The following is a 22600-nucleotide window of genomic DNA, read 5'->3' on the forward strand; positions in this document are numbered from 1 at the left end:
GTTGTTGTGATTTATCCACTTCTTTCAGTATTTTCTTTGAAATCTTCAGCTCTGTCATCGCAAAATGTTGGGACAGAAGAGAGGACGCTTTTGACGAGAACCCGTCACCCCGCCAGGTTAAGCAGTTTGCCTTTCCACCCAGCCAACATCGCCTTTACCTGATCGACAAGGAATTGGAAGTGCACCATTCTGAGCCTAGTTGGCATGATTGGTAGACCCAGGTAGGTTATTGGAAAGTTGACAACCTGACCACTGAATCCCTGTAGCACATCCGGAAAATGCAGTCCCTCACAGCGAATTGCAGCAACAGAGGATTTTCTTTGGTTCAGTTTTAGTCCAGTGGCTTCTCCAAAACTATCCAGCAGTTCCATCAGCTTACCCACCTCCTGCGTTGATGGGTTTGCAAAGATGATCGCGTCATCTGCATATAGACTCACCCGCAAGCTTGGGCCTCGGCCCGGCAATGGCGCCAGAATCCCAAGGTCTGAGGCAGCAGCAAGCAGATGATGAAGCGGGTCGATTGCAAGAATAAAGAGCAGAGGGAGGGGGTATCCCTGTCTTAATCCTTGTAGGTGCCAGAAGTGGTCGCCCGACTCCCCGTTTAGCAACACCGAAGAGGAGGCCGACGAGAGCATCATCGCGATCCAATCTCGCCATCTTGCAGGGAAACCTAGTCTTTCCATCAGTTCCAGCAGGTATGCCCATGAGATTGAATCAAAAGCTTTTGCTATATCCAATTTGAATAGCAGAGCCCGCTTTCTTTGCCGGTGCAGTGCCCTCACGCAGCCCTGTTGTACGTATTGGTAGCTTTCATGCAAACATTTTCCTTTCTGAAACGTAGTTTGCATGGGGAAGATCAGATCTTGTAGCTGAGTAGCCAGCCTCATGGACAGGACTTTTGCGATCAACTTTGCAATGGAGTGTATGAGGCTGGTCGGCTGAAAGTGGCTCATCTCCGTGGCTCCATTCTTTTTTGGCAGTAGAGCAATGAACACTGTATTCAGTTCAGCGAGGTTCTCTACCGCTAGGTTGTAGAATTTTTGGAAGATCGCCACAATATCATGCTTGATGATGTGCCAACATGATCTGAAGAATTTCCCGGTGAAGCCGTCCGGCCCGGGCGCTTTCTCAGCAGGAGATGCCTTGATGGCCGCCCAGATTTCTTGCTCGCTGAAGGGGAGATTGATGCCCTGCAGGTCGATGGCTGGTAGATGGAGTTGCTCCCAATTAAGCGTGCAGCTCCGATGTTGTTTCCGACCGAGGCTGCGGGCGAAGTGATCAAAGGCTAGCCTTGCTTTCTCCTGCGGCTCCGTTGATGTAGTTTTTCTCCTACGAGATAGGAGGCGAGCATGGAAGAACTTTGAGTTGGCATCGCCCGCTCGGAGCCAAGAAATTCTAGAAGCATGCCTCTTCCAGGCCCTGTCAACTGCTGCCAGTCCAAGTACTTTCAACTTCAGTTGTTTCCGCAGATGGTGTTCTTCTGCCGTCAATGATCTGGCCTCCCGAGCCACATCGAGACGGAGAATGACCTCGTTGGCAATGTGGAATTGCAGGTTTGCACCCCCAAACAAAGTGTTGCTCCAAATTTTTAGGTCCGTCGCTACTCTCTCCATCTTCTTCTTCACCCTGATAAACGGGCAGTCGTGATGACCTGGCCTCTCCCAAGCATGCTGCACTGTCTCCTAGAAGTGTGGGAAAATTGTCTAGAAGTTCTTGAATCTAAATCTAGCCTTGGTGACATGTCTATCTCCATTAGCTAACATTAGAGGGCAATCTGAGAATGATGTGGATGCCGCCATGAGGACAAAACTCAGGTGCATATTCTCGTAAGCTAAGTTGCATAAAACCTTATCTATACTACACAGAGTTGGATCCTCCCTCTCGCTGCTCCATGTAAATCTCATGTTTTTGCATTTAATCTCTTTGACCCTTGCCAGATCAATTGCCTTGCGGAAACGGTCCATCATTCTCCTATTGATGTTGCAATTGTTTTTGTCTCTGGCTTCGTAGATCATGTTGAAGTCGCCATTGATCATCCATGGCTCCGATGTGGGTGGCGCAATCGCTGCTAATTCTGAGAGGAAGTTTACTTTCTGCAGGTCATTCGTGGGTCCATAGACTATGGTCATCCAGAAGGAACACCCACTACTGATGATCTTCACCTTTGTCGTGATCGAGAAGCCGGCGATGATCTGATTCCTAATCTCTACTCTCTGTTTATCCAAGAAGATTGCCGTGCCCCTTGCGCCCATAGCTGGGAGCACAATGCAGCCTTGCAATATGCTGCCCCCTACATCACATGCCATGGCTGAAGTCCATGTCTCTATTTTCATTTCTTGCAGGTTTAGGATTGCTATATTATTTGCACGCGCCACCTCTCTAACTGCTGATCACCTGGCCGTCGAGTTCAGGCCCCTAATGTTCCACGACATAATCCTGTAGTTCGTGTCAACCATGGAGACTACAATGTTCGCTTCGTCGACTATCATTAATACTGAAAATATCACAGCACACATTATTGCTAACCGGGGGGCGTCGCCGGCCTCCAATAGACCCAAAATTCCGGCGACGTCTAGATGCTAATCCTGCTTTCCGAAGACTACACATGAAGACTAAACCTAACTCAAACTAGTTTAAGACCAGTGGCCGACGAAGACTAACTAATAAACCTAACATGATCAAACTACGTCATCACCATCCGGGCCTGCCATTCCGATCGCGATCTCCAGAGCCTTGCTGTCCAGGCCGGTGAGCTTTGCGATCGCTTTGATGTCGCTGTGTGTCAGTGGCTCCTCGAAGCGCTTGAGCAGGGCCGCCACCGCCTGCGGGGTCATCTTGTCCTCTGGGCCGAGACCGCCAAGCTCCTGGACGAGACGTAGAGCCGCGCGCTGGGCCACCGGCACGGAACAGCCGGCCGCAGCCTAACGTGCACTCCGGCGTGAGGGAGCGGAGGTTGCCCTCGCTTTTGGTGGAGCAGAGGAGCGTGGCCGGGCGGGCGGGGCGTCGAGGATGGCCTTTTGGGTGGGTTTGAACAGCTGCTAGAGCCCATCGGCCTGGCTGGTGCTCCCCTGGCCGGCGTTGATGTGGAGGAAGTCAACCCTCTAGGTGATGGCGGTGACCTGGAACCCCACCGCTGAGGGGGCCGGAGTGTGATGCAAGAGCTGCTGAGAGGAGCGTCAAGGTCGGCGATGCACGGCAGGATGTCATCTTCCGGGAAGTTGTCGATGGCCCCGTGGCGCGTCGTAGTGTGGGGCAGCGAGCGGCCACCATCTTCGAAGTCCAGCGGAGAGTTGAGCGCCTCGAGCATGGCGTTCTTGATCTCTAGTTGCATGACGTCGGTGCGTGGCGGGGGCGAGAGAGCACGGCCACCAGGGAAGGAGAAGAACTGGGCCACCGGGTCTGGCTCGGTGGTGCTCAGATGGGGAGCCTCGTGTGGCCGGAGAGGAAGCGATGGAGTGGCCTTGAGGCCAGGCACCTCGTGAGCCCTCTTGTCCTCGGCCCTGCCCCTGACTTGGGCGTCGTGACGGCGATCGGTGGGGGGCTTGCTGCGGGGTCTTGGAGTGGCCTCGACGACGTCGGTTGACTTGCCCTTCGCATGGCAGGAGTTGCCCAGGAACGCCTCCTTCGAAGTGCGTCGCTGGCCACCTTGCTCTCCGTCGTGGTCATGGTCTATTTCACAAATTGAACTATTAGTGAAAGTATTTTACTCCGCAGATCCTTTTGTGTAGCGTTTAACAGTTAGACGTCACACTACACTGTGCAGCGTCTGACTGAAAGGCGCTACACATCTGGTTTTGTAGCGCCTAGACGAAAGACATTGCACAATGACTTAGCGTTCTCTGTGACTGGCCAGCCTTAGTTTGCTCTCTGTACTGGTTGGGGCTTGCTAAATTAATTAAGGGTTGTTTGGATCGTGACTATCTTTGTCATATATTGCCACATTATTTTTGCCACACTTGCCTTGAGTTACTCAAATTGTTAGCCACACTTTGGCTTGCCTAAGAGAATCTTGCCACACTTTTTGTGTGTATGACATGTGGGGTTCACTGCTTATAAAATAATTCTTGCCTAAGGTGTGGCCAGAACCAAACACCCACCTAACTTGGTCAAAGTTGCCTAAGGTGAGATGTGGCAAAGTGTGGCAAGGTGTGGCTAGAAACCAAACAGCCCCTTAGTGTAGCGCCTAACATCCATGCATTACACAATGTAGTGCAGTGCCCCTATGTCGTCAGGCGCTGCACAATGAGCCCCAGCTAATACATAGAGAAAACTGGGGCTGGTTAGGCAGAAACGTCAAGTTATTGTGCAACACCTTTCGTCTAGGCACTGCAAAAACAGATGTATAGCTCCTATCAGTCAGACGCTGCACAATGTAGTGCGGTATAAGGTGCTACACAAAAAGGTCAGTTGGGTGAAAAACTTTTCACCAACAGTTTAGTTTGTGAAATAATTTCATCCAGGGATGGAGCTGCTTGGTAAGCATTGGGGTCAATTGAGCCCAATGAAATTAGGCAATCCTTCATTGGTTTAGTACTAATGACTATTCATTTATAAAAGATGACCCCACTGTCATAGACATGACCCAAGTAGACTTTTTTCTAGCTTCATCCCTGCTTTCGTCTCAAGGTCAAATGTGTCCATTTTGCCGGAAATCTACCATACTAGGGAAGGCTCTCTTGGGCATCTCCCATGCTGTATCGTAAAATGTTCGGATCGACGTGTCCAAACATTTTTGTTATCCAACGCGGTGCCATTCTCTCCGTTCCTAAACATATGTATTTTTAGAGATTTTAATTTAGACTACATACGAAGCAAAATGAGTGAATCTACACCTTGAAATGTGTCTATATTCATTCGTACATAGTCCATATTGAAATCTCTGAAAAGACGTATACTTAGAAACAAAGGGAGTATATTCGCAGATGTGTCCGAGTGTCTTAATTCCTATAAACTGGATGCAAAGTTGAGGAAGATTTGCAGGAGTTCGAACCTCTGCCACATAGTACTCGACAACCCATCCCACCTAAAACCCCACCTAGAGCCCACACAATTTGCCACATCCATAATGTTTTCGCTCCAAAGCCCGCACATTCCCACCATCTTCATTTGATCGCCGACGCCCTCCATCCCTGTTCTCGTCCTTTTTGTCATTCGTCATCGCATGAATCCATTTATAGCATTGCTGGAGCCAGTGGAGGAGGATTTAAAGGTGGTGGTCGCCTGGAAGATCAACTGGGCGACCCGCAAATCACATCACCGTGTCCAAAGGAGCAAGGAGAAAGCGGCTTTGGCTGGCGGCCAGCCACCCACCACCTCTTAAGAAGGGCGGTGTGCTGGGACGGGGACGGGGGCGTCGTCATCGCCACTGCCAATTCACTCGCTGCCCTGGCCGGCGAAGATGCAACCGTCATACTACTACGCCGTCGTGTAGCTCGATCACTAGCAACCATCCCCGACCACTTCTAACACGTTCATGCCATGGGACATTGACATGAACACACACACTTTCCCTTTATTGAGTTGCCATCATCGCATCTTATCCGGTCACAGATGTCGGGGTGGATCAACTAGGTGCCCTCTTCCTGTTTGCCGATATGTCTTAGCCGGGCGTGACGCCTGCATATGATGGGGAGATGTTGGATATCATCCATGGCAGATGTGGCTTCGAGGACGAACAAGTGGATGACTCCTAGGCAAAGATGTACACCGAGCAGCCGAGCACAGACAACGAGCTGTCGTGCACGTACAACAAGCAAACGGACTTGTACGTCGAGCACACGAGCCTTGATCCGGATGATTGGTCAGTCGGTGACGACCCAAAGAAGAGGTTGAGGGGATAAAGTCTGGTTCAAGGGAGGAAGAATTGTTTTGTGATGCTTGGTTGGTCGCTAGCGTCGATCCATTTCAAGGCACGGAGCAAGTGGACCAACCTTTTGGTCCAATGTTCATAAGTACAAGAACTTTGATCCGTTGGAAATATGCCCTAGAGCCAACAATAAATTGGTTATTATCATACTTCCTTGTTCATGATAAAGGTTTATTATTCATGCTACAATTGTATTAACGGGAAACTTAAATACATGTGTGTACGTACATACTAGTCGATCGGTCTCTCTGCAACAATGAACCATGACCGAGCAAGCAACGACACGTGTAGTAGTAGAGCCCCTGACGTAGCAGTTTAGGCAGTCCCTTCTAAACTGTGTACATGTACGTACAACCACATGCCAAAAAATATGGCCAGGTACATACATACGGGCGGGGTCTCGAACCCTACTCGCGCATATGTACGGCCAGGGCTCGTGTACATGGAGAGGCAGTGGACGGCAGCAACGACGTCCTGTTCACCGGCAACCAACAGGCTGGGTCGAAATGGAGAAACTACGTCGTGTTCATCGGGAGGCAACGGAATGCATCGTGTTCATTGGGGGCCAACCGGCTTGGATGGAGCAGCCGAAACGGGGCCTAGCGAACCGCAGAACAGAGGAAACGGCCTTCTGTTCGACCGCCTATAGTCGAAACGGGATCCTATTTATCTGGAGGGGTCTGATGTATCGCAAAATGGAGGAAACAGACTTATGTTGGAGCGGCTACGGTCGAAACGGCATCCTGTTTATCGGGAGGGGTGTGGCATACCGCAAAACGGGACTCCACAGGTTACTGTTCATCCACCGCCGTCCTCCAGTAGGCTCCACTGGGTACTATTCATAGAGCCTCCACGGGGTCCTATTCATCCACCCCCAACCGGCTGGGGTGTGGCGGCCTCCTCGGGGTCCTCTTCATCCAGCGGCAACCGCGCCTACTACCATGAGATTGTGTTCATCCAACTTCACCGGCTGGGGTGGGGCGTACACGTATGTACGAACGGGCGGCAGCAACGGGAACTGTACATCCATAGTCAACCAACCGGCTGGACTCACCACACGTCTCGACTCGTTTCTATGTATAGCGTGCGCGGTAGCAATAGGCATTGTTCATCCAGAGGCAACCCAACGCACCGACTGGCTACATCTCGCACGGGGGCTCGATCGGCTTTAGTGAGCAGCAAAAAGGATCGATCGGATTCAGTTAGCAGCGAAGTAATCGACCGGCTTCAGTTAGCAGTGAAGGAATCACTCGAGTTCAGTTAGCAGCGAAGGGATGGATCGATTGGCTTCAGTATGTAGCGGGATCGATCCCTCATGTTCAGTACATAGCTAGCCAGTGCAATCGCTCGGATTTAGTAAGCGAACACCTCGCAAGGGTTCAGTTAGCGAGCGCCTCACACACACGCACGTACGAGAGAAACGCACAAACCACACTACATCGCTCGGTACCGACCATCCACCGTAACTGGGAACTCCCCGATATTTTCCTCGCCCTCACTTCTATCATGGTTTTTTACGTCATGCACGGCCCAAAGAATGTCATGGAGGTGCGTCTCCGGCCGGCCCAGGACGAAAAGCCCATTTTCTGTCATGATTTTCTGTCATAGAAGTAGGAGCCCACCACATGTATGACGATACGTATTTTTGTCACAATTATCGTCATAGAAGTGTCATAAGCATGACATAAAAAGTTTTTGTTCGGGCCAAAATGTCATGGATGTGTCTTTTTCTTGTAGTGCATTAACTAGGATATTTACTATAGGGAATGTCATTCTCGTCGAATCTATAAAGAGAATTTACCTTTACTACTTGTGTCGGATATCGAGTCCATGAATTTCTTCAATATGTGGTACATTCTTAACATCTTTAGATTTAATACCCTTTTCTTTCATAGATTTCTTAGCTTCTTGCATATCTTATGGACTGAGTAATAGAATACCTCTCTTCTTTGGAGTTGGCTTAGGTGGTGGTTCAGGAAGTGTACAATCATCGGTATTCTTCAACATATTATTCAATAAATCTTTAGCCTATTGAGTGATTCGTTCTCTGAAAACACAGCCAACACAACTATCTAGGTAGTCCCTAGAAGCATCAGTTAGTCCATTGTAAAAGATATCAAGTATTTCATTTTTTAAGAGGGTGATCATGCAAAGCATTAAGTAATTGGAGAAGCCTCCCCTAAGCTTGAGGGATATTCTCTTCTTCATATTGCACAAACTTAAATGTTTCCTATAAGGCAGCCTATTTCTGATGAGCAGGAAAATATTTTTTAGAGAAGTAATATATCATATCCTGGGGACTGCGCACACAACCAGGAGCAAGAGTATTAAACCATTCTTTAGCTTCACCCTTTAACGAGAAAGGAAACAATTTAAGAATATAGTAGTAGTGAATTTTTTCCTCATGAGCAAATAGGGTGGCAATATTATTTAAGTTAGTAAGGTGTGCCACAACAGTTTCAGTTTCATAACCATGAAAAGGATCAGATTCTATCAAAATAGTTAATTCAGGATCAACAGGGAATTCATAATCCTTATCAGTAACAAAGATAGGAGAAGTAGCAAATTTAGGACCATATTTCATTCTCTCTATCATTACAAGCAAGAAATTCTCTAGCTATCTCCCCATCCATAAGATAACCCTTAGGTATCTTAGGCAATTTAAATCCAGTAGGAGATCTAGGCATAATAGGTGAATCATAATTTTCATCGGTTTCAGCTATCTCAAGTTCTTTAGCTTTAGCAATTTGTTCATCAAGAAATTCACCTAGTGGCACAATATGATCTAGCAAAGTACTAGCATCAGCACAAGTTTCATTTATAACAGAAGTAATAGCATCAATTACTTGTGACATATCAGAATAAATAACAGGTGGTGGTGTCGCAAGCCTACATAAAATGAAGGTGAATCAAGTGCAGAGCTAGATGGCAGTTCCTTACCTACCCTTGTCTTAGAGGGTACGATCTTGGTCTTAGCGTCTTTCAATGTTGGAGTATAATGTCCTACCCTCTCCCATAGATCAGTCTGTTGGTTGCATTGGCTAGAGCATGCACTTCTACATGGTATCGGAGCCAAGAGGTCTTGAGTTCAAGACCCGACTGGTCCACGTTTAGGCCTGAGGGAGCCACACATGAGGGGGAGTTTTGACGTATAATTGTATTGCCTAGCCTCTTCCCTCAGATCGGTCTGATGGGTGAACTGGTTAGGTGCATAAGCTTGCAACCAAGAGGTTCAGGGTTCAAAACCCAATAAACACAATAATTAATTGCGGCATGCCCCCGCTTCCATTGCCCATGTCATAGACTCCAAAGGAGCATAGACATGTGTGTGTGGGGGGGGGGTGGAGTATAATGTCCAGCCCTCTCCCATAGGTTGGTCTGTTGGTTGCTTTGGCTAGAGCATGCACTTCTACATTCAAATTCTTCATAATGATAAGAAAATATAAAAATCCCCAGCAACAGCGCCATAAAAAGGTCTTGATAACCCACAAGTATAGGGGATTGCAACATTCTTCGAGGGTAGTATTTCACCCACATTTATTGATTCGACACAAGGGGAGCCAAAGAATATTTATGAGTCTTAGCAGTTGAGTTGTCAATTCAATCACACATGGGAAATAATATCACTACAACAAAGTGTTCACTAGCATAGCAGTTTGATAGTTTCGATTGTATCAATAACAAGAACCGTAACAAAAGCAGTTTGTAGTGATTGTAACAACAGCAAAAGTAGTAACTTAGCAAAGATCAATGTGAGAAAAGCGTAGGCATTGGATCATAGATGGATATTTGTGTTGGATGATATTTATCATATAATAGTCACAACCTAGAGCGATACACAATAACTCCAACTCATCAATTCAATGTAGGCATGTATTCCGTATATAGTCATACGTGCTTATAGTAAGAACTTGCATGCCATCTTTTGTTCTACCCTCCCGTGGCAGCAGGGTCGGGCCCACAGTGGTGCAGAGTGTGCAGCCAGCATAGGGCCCTGGAATTTTTTTATAAGCCTATGTGTGTATTCCTGTGGGCTGGGCCGTGCATGGCGCTGGGTCGTTGGTCCTCTGGGCGCTGAGTCGAGCGTCCCAGCCTCACAGACCGCTCGATGCGTTAACTACTAGCCAGGACGTTACCCTAAAAGAATAGGTTAGCCCCCAGCGTGATTAACGCGTTATTGGAGGCTGTCGGCCACCACTGCTGCTTCTTGTTCACTAGTCCTGATTAGATTTAGTCTGATTAAACTAGGCGAGACTGCATTGGGAAATTCTTCATACCGCACTCCAATTCTTCAATGGTCAAGTCAACTAGTCAAGGTTTAGCACTAGCGAATTGTACATCCAAGTTTTTATAATATTTGATTGTGTGATCTACTATGCTATTGATTCATATATATGGCAACCGTGTGGGCACCTCTGATCGAAAACATGTAGGCACATCGAGATGGTAGTAGATATTGATCGCATTCAAAGGCAGGTGAGATGGCACATCTAGACGAGATCAAAATCGATCGCATCCAGAATTGGCGACAGGCGACACGGCAATAGGCGGGACAACGAGCATGCCGCTTTGGATTAACTTCATCTGATCGACATGTTCCTCTCACCAAAACAGGTAGCCTGCTGCCACTGGCTTGTCCTCTTGATAAACTTCGACTCGTATAGTCCTACAGTCCCACTCCTAATTTCTAAATCCTAATTAACTTTTGGCAAGGATCGTTACATTGTTAGTGATCGGTTCTTGCCTCCTTGGTTGAAGATCATAATATAGCAGTTCAACTCGATAGGGCACGAGACTAGGTGAGTTAGACATTATATCATATACGTTATAATTGCGCTTAGTTCATTTTTTCTAGTGAAATAGGGCCCCATTATTTTTTGTCTCGGACAGGGCCCCAGATTTTGCTGGCACTGCCCTGCATGGCAGCGGGGTCCATAAGGAAATCTAAGGGATATTAAGGCCTCCTTTTAATATAGAACCGGAACAAAGCATTATCACTTAGTGAATACATGAACTCCTCATATTACGGTCATCACAAGTGAATACCAATTATTGTCACATTGGGGTCTGTGAATCATAACACATAGCGGATGCATACAACTTGCAAGATATGATCCAAAACACACTTATATTCATGAAAACATAAAGGTTCAGATATGAAATCATGGCACTCGGGCCCTAGTGACAAGCATTAAGGATAGCAAATTCATAGAAACATTAATCTCAGAACATAGTGGATACTAGGGATCAAGCCCTAACAAGTTGACTCAATTACATGACAAATCTCATCCAACCCATCACCGTCTAGTGAGCCTATGAAGGAATTACTCACTCCCGGTGGTCAGTGAGGGAGTCCTAGACTAAGGGGTCCTCGGGCGTCCGGCTTATTAGACATTGGCCGGACTGATGGGCTATGAAAATACAAATACCGAAGACTCTACTCGTGTCCGGATGGGACTCTCCTTGGCGTGTAAGGCAAGCTTGGCGACCAAATATGAAGATTCCTTTCTCTATAACCGACCTTATGCAACCCTAGATTCCTCCGGTGTCTATATAAATCAGGAGGGCTAGGTCTGTAGGGATATATCCTCATAATCATAGTCAGACAGGCTAGACTTTTAGGGTTTAGCCATTACGATCTCATGGTAGATCAACTCTTATAATACTCATATTCATCAAGATCAATCAAGCAGGAAGTAGGGTATTACCTCCATAGAGAGGGCCCGAACCTGGGCAAACATTGTGTCCCTTGTCTCCTGTTATCATCGACCTTAGACGCACAGTTCGGGACCCCCTACCCAAGATCCGCCGGTTTTGACACCGACATTGGTGCTTTCATTGAGAGTTCCACTGTGCCGTCGTCAAAAGGTTTGATGGCTCCTTCGACCATCTACAACAACGCTGTCCAAGGGGAAGTCTTCCTCCCCGGACAGATCTTCATATTCGGCGGCTTCGCACTGCGAGCCAACTCGCTTGGCCATCTAGAGCAGATCGAAAGCTACACCCCTGGCCATCAGGTCAGATTTGGAAGCTTGAATTACATCATGGATATCCGCGGAGACTTGATCTTCGATGGATTTGAGACCACGACAGCTACTCCTTGCCACCACGATGAACACGACGTAAATCTATCATCGGACCATACCCAAGAGATAGTACCTGTAGCTGCTCTGGCCTCAGATCCGGAGCAGACCGCACCATCCGAGGACGGGAAGTTCAACCCCACCGCGGAAGCTGCAGACTCAGCGGCGTTGGAGCTGCACACAAACCTAACTTCAAGTGACATCTGTGTCACCGGAACCATGGACTCGTCTCCGGCTACAGGTTCCGAACCTTGTGCGTCCGCATACGTTGAGCTTGATCGATCATCGAACGTCGAATTCAGCTCCGCGAACATCTTCCGGCACTCGCCTTTGGGCGACGTGTTAAACTCGTTAAGAGAACTATCCTTGGCGGGGGACTCTCAGCCGAGTTATATCCGGTCCGAGCTGGAGGTTGATGACAGAGAATTTCGTTTCCCACCCACCGCCCACTTCATAGCCACTGTCGAGGACTTAACCGACATGCTCGATTACGGCTCAGAAGACATCGACATTATGAACGACGATGCAGGAGAAGAGGAGGACCAAAACCCGCCGTTCACCGGACGATGGACAACCACCTCCTCATATGACGTATACATGGTGGATGCACCAAAAGAATACAACGGCGATGACAAAGGGAATCCAATTGAGGATGAACCTCCTAAGATAGAACCAAAGTGCCAGCGTCAGCGGCGCTGCTCTAAATCACGACGCAGCAAAGACAGCAACACCGGCATGAGAGACAATAACACTCCGGACGGTGCCGAAGACAGAGAAGATCCCGACGAATGAACTGTCGAACAGGACGGTCAGGAAGATGGGCAAGTTAGCCCTAATGAACATGCCACAAACAAAGACTCGGAGGACAGTAGTTATCTCCCGCTCTTTGAGGAGGAGGTGAGCCTCGACAATGAGGATTTTATCGTACCTGAGGAACCTCTCGAGCAGGAGCGGTTTAAGCGCCAGCTAATAGCCACTTCAAGGAGCCTGAAAAAGAAACAGTGGCAACTTCAAGCTGACCAAGATCTGCTCAATGATAGATGGACCGATGTCCTAGCAGCCGAAGAATATGGACTCAAGCGCCCAGCCAAAAGCTACCCGAAGCGCAAATTGCTACCTCAGTTCGACGACGAGGCACCGGAGCCCATACCACCATCGTGCAATGCGGCTGACCCACCGACATGTGGTCGGGATAAAACGGCAACTCAAGCCAAACACTAGCCCACCCCGCCTCATCGTAAAGGCAGAGATAAAACAAGTCATGGTTATACATATGACCTTCGGCAGGACCTGGACAATAGAGCAAGAGATACCAGATCGATCTACAGATCGCCAGGACGTGCCCCGACACGTGACGACGGCTATCTATTTGGACGTGACGCCTAGTCATGCGCGGGCCAAAAACCATAGACGGACTCCATCGGAGCTACGTCGCGATGTGGCCCGATATAGAGGCGCCGCACACCCTCTTTGCTTCACTGGCGAAGTAATGGAGTATGAATTCCCAAAAGGGTTTAAACCCGTGAATATTGAATCATACGATGGAACAACTGATCCCGCGGTGTGGATTGAGGATTTTCTTCTCCATATCCATATGGCCCGCGGAGATGACCTCCACGCCATCAAATACCTCCCATTAAAACTCAAAGGTCCAGCTCGACACTTGTTGGGGACATGACTACCAGGAATGACCCGCCCAGGAGGGGCCGGGTCAATAGCAATGGCGGGTTAACGAAAGGAAGCCCGAAGAGTACACAAGGTGATGGTTTATGATAAGGTTTGTATTAGGCCGAAGCCCAGAGGTGGCTTAAGGCCCATGAGTATAAACTGCCATGTATGATAAGACTTGTAAAGTAAGGCATGTAGGACACGTTGTATGAGCCGGCCGGGATTCTGTAGGCCGCAGGGCGTCAACCCGTGTATATAAGGGGACGACCCGGCGGCAGCTTAGGGCAAGAAACAATAGATCGAGAGCCAAGCTAGCGTATTTCGCTCCTTGGTCATCGAAACCTAGCAATACCACAACAACTGGACTAGGCTTTACCTTTACCGCAAGGGGCCGAACCAGTATAAACCTCTCGTGTCCTTTGTCCCGATTAACCCCTTTAAGCTTCCTAGTTGCGATGGCTCCATGACTAAGTCCTTTCACTAGGACATCTGCCGTGACAATTCCATGATAGTTGGCGCCCACCGTGGGGCCAGCGCATGGTGGATTTGAGTTCTTGAAGGGCAGATTCGAAGGGCTCAAGGGATACATTGTGGGCCGAATGACCAAGAGTCGTCGCGGCAAACTCTACATCGACGACGAAGGCTGGGGCCCCGATGCCGGCTCGGTGGAGTACGGGTACCGGGTCCCCTTTGGCAGAATCCACGTCTTCATCGGCCGGATCGCCGAGCCGGGCCCTGAGCTGGACATCTGCACCGACCTCATCGAGACGGCTCAGTGTGTGAGACCCGCCCGGACTCAGCCCACCGTGAAGTGTGCCTTCGTGGGTTGCATCCATGGAGGGGAGTTCTCTGAAGGATCTATGGATGGCGGTGAGACGGCCGTCTATTCTGATGGTGAGTTGTCCACAGGCGAGACGGATTCATTGTATCAACTATAGGATGGCGGGCTTGTGGGCTGTTCTGATGGCAGCAGTATTCCGGACCCCTTTGAGCCGCCGAACAGAGCAGGGGTCTTCGTGACTGGTACACAGCCCACACAAAACTCTACAGCTGCGGCAGCAATAACCTCCGGGACGGCCGCGACCGGGTCAGGAGACCTGGCGCGCCCGCCGACTCAGGTGCTGATGGATCTTATGGACAAGATTATGACCCTGTTGACCGCCGTGGTTGAACCGGGAATAAGGCTCAGCATGATGCGGAGGTGGCACGACTACGTGAGGAGGTAGCACAGGCCAAGGAAAACTTGGTGGCGGAGGACGTCAGGATGGCAGCGGAGCGGATGGCTTTGGATGCCCGGGCTCAGCAACTTCAATCAGAGGCTTTTCAGCTCACGATGAATCTGAACGCATCAAACGAGGTCATGAGGAGAAGGCATCAGAAGGCTCAATCACGACTGCCTTTGACTTACGATCCTAGGAACCTCTTCCACACACCTAAAGTCGGTACCAGTAACCCGCCGGAGGCAAACCGGATTACAACACCCGGAGCTGGGGCGCCGGGTCAGCCGCCGGCTATGGAACCCCCTCGTGTGAATACTGCTCCAACCTCGTTATACACCAATGCCACCAGGTCACTTTCCTAGCCCTCTAGAGAATCTGATTGCTGCATCGGCGCGTTTGGCGGCTCTCCCCATGGAAGGCGACTCTCCGACAGCGATCGAAACGCGAAGGGTCAGAGAACTTCTTCAGACGGCTCTGGCACAGCAGGAATCATACTCTTATAGTCGAGACAGAATTCATTCAACCCCTCGCCCGAGCCGGAGCCCAAGCTATAGCATGCATATGGATTCAGTGGCCGTGTCAAGCAACGCCCAGTGCCATAACCAGCCGCGCAGGTATGACCCGGCGCGTGATGGGGCTCTTAACTTGGCTGACCATGAGAGGATTTGCCAAGAGGCTGAGCGGGCGGCTCAACAGGCAGCTGAGCAGGCGGTTCACCAAGCTTTTCCGATTTATCCGACGACCTCTGTTGAAGCAGATGTGGCCACAAGGACAGGAGGTGTCCCTTGCTTGGTGTCGGCTCTACATAATGAGCGTTTACCAAAGGATTTCAAGGGGCCTCGGAAGGTGCCTAATTATACGACTGATTTACAACCTGAGGCATGGATCGAAAGTTATGAGATGGCCATGGAATTGCTGGAGGTCAGTGATGCAGCATGGCCAAGTACTTTACCATGATGTTGGATGGGACAACTCGCACTTGGTTGAAGGGGTTTCCCCCCAACTCCATCGGCTCATGGGCAGAGTTAAAGGCCCGGTTTATTCAGCACTTCAAGGATACATGCAAGCAACCCATGTCGATTGTGGATTTAACTAATTGCAAGCAAGAGGAAGGTGAATCCACGACCCATTGGGTGCACCGGGTAAAGGAGATAATACATTCATCTAATAAGATGGATGCCGGCTCCGCGGTCTTAATGTTGGAGAAAAATTGCTGTTTTGAACCTCTGAAACAGAAGCTGGGCCGGCTCAAGCGTGATTGCTATGACATGGGCTAGCTGATGGCGGCTCTGGTCAAATACGACGATTCTGACAGTACCAAAGATCCCGCCTCTAACGAAGAGAAGACAAGCCAGGGAAAAAAGAACGACAACAACAAAGGTCATCAACATAACCCGGCAAATCAAGGAGGTAATAATAAACGTAAGGCTGACGGTAGTCTGGAGTTTGTGGCTAACACCAATGCACAAGGCAACAATAAACGACGTAAGGAGAGGCCACCTCCTCGGTCAGGCGAGCCAGGTCCTACCCTTGAGCAGTTGCTAAATGAATCCTGTCCAAGACACGGCACCCGGGAGAAGCCGGCCACCCATCTATGGAAAGATTGTACGATCATGAAGGCGTTCAAGAATTCTAACATGTTCAATGGTAATCATGGGCCTAGCAACAATTCAGGCGATGGCGGCTTTCATGGCTCGGGCGGCGGCTCAGGCGGTGGTGGTTTTCATGGCCAGGGCCCTCAGGGCAATCAAGGTGGCTATAATCAGCAATCTGGCCAAGGTAGTCAACAGCAGCAGCAATCCAGGTATCAAAGTAACCCAAAGTAGCTAAATAGTGGGTAGTACCACGTGTTCACCACCAGTTTATGCAAAAGGGACCAGAAACTTCACACGTTATTTGAGATGGTCTGAGAAGCCTATTGTGTGGAGTAGGGAAGATCACCCTCCCCGGGTCGATAATCCGGGTCACCTGGCTTTGGTGGTGGCCCCTCAGGTTGGTGGATACAAATTCACTAAAGTACTCATGGATGGAGGCATTAGTATCAACATTCTCTATTATGAGACATTCCATTGCATGGGGTTGACTGACAAAAGTCTTAAGACATCCAACACCGTTTCCCATGGAGTAGTGCCTGGTAAGTTGGCATATCTAGTTGGTAAGATTGAGCTGGAAGTAGCCTTTGAAGATGAGCATGATTCTAGGGCAGAGAAGTTAACTTTTGAAGTGGTCAAAATCAAAAGCCCGTATCATGCCCTGTTTGGACGGCCAGCTTATGCAAAATTCATGGCACGACCGTGTTATGTTTATCTGCAGCTTAAGATGCCGGGTTATAAGGGCACTATCACAGTGCATGGAAGTCAGAAGATAGCTTTGGAATGTGAAGAAGGTGACGCTCCTTACGCCGAATCTGTTTGTGCGACAGAGGAATTGAAGTTTACAAGGATAATGTCGACCCGGCGGACATGACATCTTTGAAAAAGCTAACCACGGAACATGAGCCGGCGCTGAAATTTAAGTCCGTTGATGATACCAAGATGATTGATTTTGTGCCTGACGACTCATCCAAACAATTCATTATCAGTGCTAACTTGGATCCCAAATAGGAAAGCACGCTCATCGAGTTCATCAGTGAGAACGGGGACATCTTTGCATGGAAGCCTCCTGACATGCCGGGTGTACCGAGAGAACTCGCTGAGCACACTCTCAATATTGACCCCAAGTTTAAGCCGATCAGGCAGTTTCTTCGGCGGTTCAACGAGGAAAGGCGTAAGGCTATTGGAGAAGAGGTGGCCCGGCTCTTGGCGGCCGGGTTTATTGTTGAAGTTTTTCACCCAGAGTGGTTGCCTAACCCGGTGCTTGTGCTAAAAAGAACGGCACTTGGCGTATGTGTGTGGATTACACAGATTTAAACAAAGCTTGTCCGGCTGATCCTTTTGCTCTCCCTCGTATTGATCAAATCATTGATGCTACGGCGGGTTGTGAGCGTTTGAATTTTTTGGATGCTTATTCTGGCTATCATCAGATCAAAATGGCAGTTAAAGACCAGGAGAAGACGGCTTTCATTACTCTGTTTGGAGCCTTCTGCTATGTGTCTATGCCTTTTGGGCTTAAGAGTGCCCAGGCGACTTATTAGCGGTGTGTATAGAATTGCCTTCATAATCAGATTGGGCGTAATGTTCATGCTTACGTGGATGATATAGTGGTGAAATCCAGAGAGAAGGAAACCTTGGTAGCTGATCTGAAGGAAACCTTTGATAACCTCTGGGTCTACAAGATGATGCTTAACCCGGCCAAGTGCGTTTTTGGAGTCCCAACTGGCAAGCTTTTGGGCTTTTTGGTGTCTAACAGAGGCATTGAGGCTAATCCGGAAAAATTAAGGCGATTACATCTTTGGCTAAACCGGCGTGCATCAATGATGTTCAGCGGCTAGCGGGTCACGTTGTAGCTTTGAGCTGGTTCATAAGTCGGTTGGGTGAGAAGGCTATGCCGTTGTATCAAATGATGAAGAAGACGGATGATTTTGTCTGGAGTGACACTGCTAATTCTGCCTTTGAAGATCTAAAAAGACAGCTCACCGAACCGCTGGTTCTTGCTGCGCCAGTTGAGAAGGAACCACTGTTGTTATATGTGGCTGCTAACGCACATGCTGTCAGTGTGGTCATTGTTGTCGAGCGCAAGGAGGTTGGCAAGGAACATCCGATTCAACGGCCGGTTTATTACGTTAGTGAAGTGCTCATTGAGTCCAAACAGAGATATCCACATTGGCAGAAGCTTGTTTATGGGGTGTTCATGGCAAGCTAGAAGCTTAAGCATTTTCCAGGGTCATCCTATCATTGTGGTTAGCTCTGCTCCTTTAGGAGATATTATTCAAAATAGAGAAGCCACAGGACGAGTCACCAAGTGGGCCATTGAACTTGGGTCTCATGGTTTAAAGTATGTGCCACGTACTGCCATCAAATCTCAAGCACTGGTGGACTTCATTAACGATTGGACGGAGTTGCAGATACCTGAAGAGAAGCCAGACAACACATATTGGACGATTCATTTTGATGGGTCCAGACAATTGGAAGGCTCGGGGGCTGGAGTTGTTTTAACTTCTCCTCGAGGTGAAATTTTTTGTTATGTGTTGCGATTGATGTTTCCTTGTACTAACAATGCAGCTGAGTATGATGCCTTACTCCATGGGCTTCAAATGGCTAGAGAGATGAGTTTAAGCCATGTACGGTGCCTCAGCGACTCAGATCTGGTGGCTCAGCAAGTATCAGGCAAGTGGGATTCAAAGGACCCTCTCATGGCGGCTTATCGCCGCGAGGCTGACACTGTTGCTGGACACTTCAAGGGTTATCAGGTGGAGCACATTGACCGCAGAAAGAATGAAGCTGCCGATGCTTTAAGCCGGTTGGGATCTCAGCGTAAGCCGGTGCCTCCTAACACCTTTTTAGATGTTATGCATAACCCTTCTGTCAAGTTGCCTACAGAAGAGGACTTGGCTATTCCTGACCCAGAAGCACAATTGGTGGTGGCTCTTCATGTCATTCCAGACTGGACAGTGCCGTATTTGGCTTACATGACCCGGGGTGAGTTGCCAGAGGACGAGACCTTGGCTCGACAGATAACCCGGCGATCTAAGTCAATGATAATTTCCAATGGTGAGTTGTATCATCGCAGTGTCACCGGAGCGTTTCAACATTGTGTCTCTCCTGAAGAAGGTCAAGAAATTCTTCATGAGATCCATGAAGGAGATTGTGGCCATAATGCTAGTTCAAAGTCTCTTGTGGCCAAAGCTTTTCGTCATGGTTTTTACTGGCTAACGGCTCACGCGGATGCGGAGGATCTGGTCAGTAGGCGCGATGGGTGTCAAAAATTTGCACAATGAGCGCACGTGCCGACTCAAGAATTGCGGATGATTCCAATCACTTGGCCGTTTGCAGTCTGGGGGCTTGACATGGTCGGACCTTTCAAAAGGTCTAAAGATAAGAATACGCACCTTTTGGTGGCAGTGGACAAGTTCACCAAATGGATTGAGGCAGAGCCGATCAGTAAGTGTGATGCGGCCACAACGGTTCAATTCATGAAGAAGGTGATCTTTCATTTTGGCTTTCCACATAGCATTATCACTGACAATGGCACTAACTTGTCCCAAGGAGACATGGAAGAGTTCTGTCAACGGGAGCATATCCGGCTTGATGTTTCATCAGTAGCTCACCCCCAATCCAATGGTCAAGCTGAACGAGCCAATCAAGAAATCCTGAAAGGTCTAAAACCCCGGCTTATGGTTCCTTTACAACGGACGTCGGGTTGTTGGCTGGAAGAATTACCCTCTGTGATATGGAGTATCAATACTACCCCTAACAGGTCTACGGGTTGTACGCCTTTCTTCATGGTTTATGGAGCAGAGGCAGTTCTGCCCAATGACATCCGTCATGACTCGCCCCGCGTGGCGGCTTATGTTGAAACTGATAACGAGCAAGCCTGACAGGATGCGCTTGACTTACTAGATGAGGAGCGAGACTTGGCAGCAGCCCGACTAGCAATTTACCAGCAGGACCTGTGCCGTTATCACATCTGCCGGGTTAAGTCCAGAACCTTTTAAGAAGGTTACATGGTGCTCCGGCTCATCCAGGATCAGCCTGATGCACACAAGTTATCCCCACCTTGGGAAGGACCCTTTGTGGTCAGCAAGAACTTAAACAACGGGTCATACTACCTTATCGATGTTCGAGAGCACCAAGACTCACGTAAATCGGAGGAGGAGACCCGCCGGCCGTGGAATATTGCTCATCTTCGGCCTTACTACACTTGAGCCACCGACTCTCATAATGTACATACTTTGACGTTGTATATATTATGATAAGTAATAAAGCAGGACCTCTGTCCTTTTCATCTTCAATGATCATATGTCTTTATTATTTTTAAATGACCAATTTGGGGCTGATCGTATTCGAATCTAGCTTAATCCTTTTGGTCCGACTCATGATCGTATTCGCATCTAGCCGTTAAACCTCATGGTCACCAGGGGGCTTCCTTTTCAAACATAGGTCGTATTCAAACCAAAGAGAACATAGCTGTCATAACCCTTTTGATCAGCACACCGCCAAACTCACTAGGGGGCTTCCTGATCGTATTTCGAATCATAGCTCAACCCCTTTTGAGTCTGACATTGATCGTATTCGAATCAGCATCGTTAAAAAACTCTCAAGGTCATTTGGGGGCTTCCTGTTCAAACATAGGTCGTATTTGAACCAAAGAGAACATAGCTGACGGTACCCTCTTGATCAGCGCAACGCCAAAGCCACTGGGGGCTACATGATCGTATCTGAATCCTAGCTTAACCCCTTTGGTCCGGTTTACTGATCGTATTCGAATCAAAAGCCTCCAAATTTTTCTTAATGCTTGATTTACATTATTTGAAAGATACTCTTTTGTTTTATTGGTTTTTTGTTGTCTCGAATCTAACTGTAAGGTTGGTTTCAATTTAAACCAGCTTGGTCCTTTGACAGTAAGTTGCCAATGTATAACAGTCATTAGGCATATGGAGTATTGACTTATAAAACGATTGGATTATCACCCTTACTGTCCGGGTCATACAAGCCGACAGTTCAGAATCAAAGAACACAGGTATGACATTGTCGTTCATAAACAGACTTATCTATGTTTTTCGTTAATCAAAGGCTTTTTCAGCCTTGTTTATCTTTACATCTTGTCCTGATTATTCCACTATGGTAGTTTCATAGTTATGTATTGGGTGTTTTGACCCGTCCATCGATAAACCGCCAGGACGATTTTTCATCTTTTACATACAGGAACAGGTTTAAACATTGCAGATGTGATAAAGGATATAATGCATATATTGGCATGACGGGTAAAACAGTCATACGCAACATAAGATGCACGACGGCATAGGCAAAGCATGCAATTTTCAAGCTAACCTATTACAAGGCATTGAGAGCCCAAAAGGTTAAAATTGTTCTCTCCTAAGCAGATGTCAAGCTAAGGCCGGTTCATTAAGTCTTGGCCAGATTATTCGGATGGTTATGACTCCTCCCTTGTCGGTTCACCTCCCTCCACTGGTTGGAAGCTAGTTTTGGACCAATCAAAGCCATCCAGAGCGACGAACTCAGCGTCATCGTCAATTAGACTAGCCGGGTCAATTTCTGGGGCAAAGGTGTGTTGGCGAACCGGCGGGATAAGATCTGTCACTTTATACGAGGGAGTCGCCATCTTCTTATTATCAACGCCAAAACCCAGCTGATATTTATCAATGTTGGCTTCCTCGCCAAGGATGGTAGCATGAGGACGAACTCCCCTCACACAAGCAACAAAGTCATCTTGATCAAACGGAGTCCCGTCTTCCTTCAAGGGAGGGTACCCCTTGGCTATGTCCGCCGGGTCTAGCTCCGGCACCCAAGCTTTGGAGCGGCTTAGGGAAGTTAGGGCTCCGGCTCTTGCACAAGACCGCTTGACCTCTTGGAATCTGGCGGGTAAAATAGATAGCTTTTTCAAAACGTCACTCAAGAGGTTGAGTCCTTGGTTGGCTGGGGAGATAATAGCAAGTGCTCGTTGAGCCCCAGTATATAGTTGCTCCACGAAGGTGTAAACCGCCTTGAGTTATGTCACGCTGTTTTGACTCATATTGTTACTCTGTGGACCTATGAGTATTTAAAAAAGGTTAAGCAAGCGGCTTATATTTCTGGCAAAAATAGAGTGTAAGTAACTAATGCAAATGACTCACCAAAGATTGCGGAGACCATCTGAGACACACG

This window comes from Triticum dicoccoides, chromosome 4A (assembly GCF_002162155.2).
Source record: "Triticum dicoccoides isolate Atlit2015 ecotype Zavitan chromosome 4A, WEW_v2.0, whole genome shotgun sequence".
Classification (NCBI taxonomy): domain Eukaryota; kingdom Viridiplantae; phylum Streptophyta; class Magnoliopsida; order Poales; family Poaceae; genus Triticum; species Triticum dicoccoides.